A 4,813-nucleotide genomic window follows, 5' to 3' on the forward strand; every position below is an offset into this window, starting at 1 on the left:
CTTTTCACTTTTTCCTTGCATATTTTATTGTTCTCGTACGCTTGGAGTCGAAATTCATCAAGTTTATTTAACTGAAGCATTCGCTTCTTCACAGCTGCATCTAGATCAAGGTTCAACTTCTTCAACGCCCAATAAGCCTTATGCTCAAGCTCCGCAGGTAAATGATATCCCTTACCATAAACAAGTTGAAATGGGGACATCCCAAGTGGAGTCTTGTATGTTGTTCTATAATCCCAAATAGCTTCATCAAGCTTTAAAGACCAATCCTTCCTTGACGGACAAACAACTTTCTCTAGAATGCGCTTGATCTCTCTATTAGACACTTCAGCTTGACCATTCATTTGTGGATGATAGGCAGTAGCAACACGATGATTCACATTATAGCGCTGCATTATAGAAGTGAACTTACGGTTGCAGAAATGCGACCCCTCATCACTTATGATTACTCGTGGCATTCCAAACCTTGTGAAAATCTGCTTATGAAGAAAATTCAACACTACCTTTGCATTATTTGTCGGTAGAGCCTTGACTTCTACCCATTTTGAGACATAACTGATTGTCAGCAAGATGTACTGATTATTGCAGGATGAGACAAATGGTCCCATGAAATCGATTCCCCAAACATCAAAGACCTCGACTTTAAGCATCACATTTAACGATATCTCATCCTTCCTCGTAAGATTCCCCACTCTTTGGCAACGATCACACCTTAAAACGAACTGATGAGCATCCTTGAACAAAGTAGGCCAGAAAAAACCTGCTTGCAGAATATGAGCTGCTGTCTTTTCACCACCATAATGTCCACCATAAACTGTGGAATGGAAGTCTCGTAATATCCCCTCCGTCTCACATAATGGGATAAATCTCCTGATGATCTGGTCAGCTCCTTGTCTAAACAAATATGGTTCATCCCACATGTACCACTTCACCTCATGCAGAAACTTCTTCTTTTGAGCTGTATTCATATTAGGAGGCATAATATTGCTGACAAGATAGTTCACAATATCTACGAACCATGGCTCTTCCTCCTGAACTGCGAACAACTGCTCATCCAGAAAAGATTCGTTGATCAATGTCTTATCATGTGAAGTAGAATCGGGATTCTCCAATCTAGAGAGATGGTCAGCTACTTGATTCTCAGTACCTTTTCGATCCTTGATCTCTAACTCAAATTCCTGTAGCAAGAGCACCCGACGAATAAGTCTAGGCTTCGAATCCTTCTTTGAGACCAAATAGCGAATGGCAGCATGATCAGTGAATACTGTCACCTTTGTCCCAAGCAGATAAGATAGACATTTTTCGAAACCAAAGACTATAGCCAAGAGCTCCTTCTCAGTAGTGGTGTAGTTCATTTGAGCTCCATTTAGAGTCTTACTAGCATAGTAGACCACATGAAAAAGATTATTCTTGTGCTGCCCAAGAACTGCTTCCACCACATAATCACTCGCATCACACATCATCTCAAAAGGCTCTGTCCAATCAGGTGCCGTAATAACTGGTACAATTATCAAACTCTTCTTGAGAGTCTCGAATGCCGCCAAAAATTCATCATCAAATTTGAAAGGCACATCCTTCTCGAGCAAGTTGCACAACGGCTTAGATATCTTCGAGAAGTCCTTAATGAAACGCCGATAAAAACCCACATAACCAAGAAAACTACGGATTCCTTTCACAGAAATAGGTGGTGGAAGATTTTTTATGACTCCCACCTTGGCTTTGTCCACCTCAAGACCCTTGCTAGAGACTTTATGCCCAAGAATAATGCCTTCACGCACCATAAAGTGACATTTTTCCCAATTGAGCACCAAATTAGTTTCCACACACCTTTTGAGCACCGCACGGAGATTATTCAAACATTCATCATACGAATGTCCAAAGACGGAGAAGTCATCCATGAACACTTCAACATTATTTCCAATCATATCAGAGAATATAGCCATCATACATCTCTGAAAAGTGGAAGGTGCGCCACATAAGCCAAACGAAACTCTGCGAAAAGCAAACGTGCCAAATGGACAAGTGAAGGTAGTCTTTTCTTGATCCTCTGGTGCAATGCAAATATGATTATACCCCGAATAGCCATCCAAAAGATAATAATACTCATGACCGGCCAACCTGTCAAGCATCTGATCAATAAATGGAATAGGGAAGTGATCTTTTCTCGTGGCCTTATTCAACTTTCTATAATCCATGCATACCCTCCATCCTGTGACTGTTCGAGTGGGGATGAGCACGTTCTTCTCATTTGCTACCACAATTATACCTCTTTTCTTAGGTACACATTGCACGAGGCTCACCTAAGAATTGTCAGAAATAGGATATATGATTCCTGCATCTAGCCACTTCAGAATTTCTTTTTTCACAACTTCTTTTATGATAGGATTAAGTCGTCGCTATTGCTCAACAGTCGACTTTTACTACCTTCCTCTAGCAGAATTTTATGCATACAGTATGAAGGGCAGATCCCTTTGATATCTGCTATAGTCCATCCAATAGCCAATTTGAATTCTCTCAAGATCCTCAAGAGCTTGTCCTCCTCACTACCTGAAAGGACAGATGCAATAATAATAGGAAAAGTAGATGCATCACCTAAAAAGGCATACCTCAAGTGTTCAGGCAATGGTTTAAGCTCCAAAGTAGGTGCTTTCTCAATAAATGGTTTGAGCTTTCATTCAGCATTCTTGAGATCAGAAGTACCAAGAGATTCAAATGGCATGTCTAGCTTTCGGGCCAAACTTATGATCACTGTCAAACTCCCCCACTAAGGCTTTATCTAATGCATCAGACATTAGCATATGATCAAGTTCTGAAGTTACCGCAGAATCAATCAAATCCACTTTAAGCATTCCTCGTCTTCTGTAGGGAATTTCATAGCCTTGAATACATTGAATGTCACATCCTGATCCTGCACCCTCATAGTAAGTTCACCTTTCTGCACATCTATCAAGGTACGACCTGTAGCCAAGAAAGGTCTTCCCAAGATTATGGGGATCTTCTTATCTTCCTCGAAATCCAAAATGACAAAGTCTGTAGGGAAGAAGAGCTTATCCACCTTTACTAACACGTCCTCCACTATGCCTCATGGATATGTAATAGAACGATCAGCCAATTGTAGAGACATGTAAGTGGGCTTTGGATCAGGCAAATTCAACTTTTTGAAGATAGACAATGACATCAGATTGATGCTTGCTCCCAAATCGCACAGGCATTTGTCAAAAGACAACTTGCCAATGGTGCAAGGAATGGTGAAGTTACATGGATCTTTAAGCTTTAGAGGTAATTTTTGTTGCAGCACATCACTGCACTCTTCCGTTAGAGCAACGGTCTCAAGGTCATCCAGTTTCACCTTCCTTGAAGGAATACTCTTCATGAATTTCGCATAACTAGGCATTTGTTCCAGAGCCTCAGCGAAAGGTATATTGATGTGAAGTTTCTTGAACACCTCCAGAAACTTACTGAACTGCTTATCCAGCTTTTGTTGTTGCAATCTCTTAGGGAAAGGTGGTGGAGGATAGAGCTGTTTCTCCCCTGTATTACCCTCAGGTAGAGTGTGTTCAACAGTAGTCTTCCTTGGTTCCGCCGCTTTCTCCTTTTGCTTCTGTTCTTAATCAACAACTTCAGCTTCTCCGTCTGTCGCTTTTTCTGCATCAGCAACTTTTCCAGACCTTAAGGTAATAACTTTGACTTGCTCTTTAGCTTCCTTCCTGCCTGGTACTTCAGTATCACTGGAAAGTGTGCCAGGTTGACGATTGAACACTGTATTGGCTATTTGACCGATTTGATTTTCTAATGTCTTGATAGAAACAGCCTGACTTTTGCACAACAGCTTGAGTTCCTCGAAATCAGCACTAGAAGGTGGAGCAACACCTCCTTGTTGAGGATATGATTGCCTTTGAGCATAATGCTGTGGTTGCTGGAATCCAGGTGGATTAAACTGTTTACTCATGCCTTGCTGATATGGTTGCTGAATAGCATTCTGAGTATTGCTCTAGCTGAAATTGGGATGATTTCTGTTGTTAGGATGATAAGTAGCTGGCACAGGCTGTTGCGGTCGCTGATAATTATTCACATACTGAACTGATTCATTAACAAGAGAACACTGATCCGTAGCATGAAAACCTGCACAAAGCTCACAGACCATAGCTATATGATTGACTCCATAGGTGGCTAAAGAATCGACCTTCAAAGACAACACTTGGAGCTGCGCTGCAATAGCTGTAGCTGCATCAACTTCCAGAATACCTACTACCTTCCCAGGAATCATCCTTTGAGTTGGGTTTTGATGCTCATTTGTAGCCATAGTTTCAATAAGATTATAAGCCTTAGTATAGCTTTTGGCCCACAAGGCGCCTCCAGCTGCTGCATCGAGCATGGACCGAGATTTGGCCCCCAAACCATTATAGAAACCAGTGATCACCATCCAGTCAGGCATACCATGATGTGGACACTTTCTCAATATCTCCTTGTAGCGCTCCCAAGCTTCGCACATAGATTCTGTTGGTTGCTGCGTAAATTGAGTAAGAGCACTCCTCATAGCTGCAGTCTTCGCCATTGGATAGAACTTCACCAGAAACTTTTGCGCAATATCTTGCCAAGTAGTGATGGACCCAGCTGGTTCAGAATGTAACCAGTCCTTAGCTTTATCCCTCAGAGAGAATTAGAAAAGCCTCAGCTTGATAGCCTCATCAGTCACACCATTATATATGAAAGTACTATAGATCTCGACAAAATTCCTGATGTGCATGTTGGGGTCTTCAGTCGCAGCACCTCCGAAAGAAACAGAATTCTGCACCATCTGAATAGTGCCCGACTG

General features: G+C 41.7%; 1 non-coding gene across 1 annotated transcript; it reads left to right on the plus strand.

The window, feature by feature from the left end:
• Nucleotides 1–4,430: 4,430 nt before the first annotated feature.
• Nucleotides 4,431–4,537, plus strand: LOC141680173 (small nucleolar RNA R71). The gene has a single exon (XR_012558278.1). It is a non-coding gene; the product is annotated as a small nucleolar RNA R71 (small nucleolar RNA).
• The last annotated feature ends 276 nt before the right edge of the window (nucleotides 4,538–4,813 follow it).

Source organism: Apium graveolens, chromosome 1, assembly GCF_009905375.1.
Source record: "Apium graveolens cultivar Ventura chromosome 1, ASM990537v1, whole genome shotgun sequence".
Classification (NCBI taxonomy): Eukaryota; Viridiplantae; Streptophyta; class Magnoliopsida; order Apiales; family Apiaceae; genus Apium; species Apium graveolens.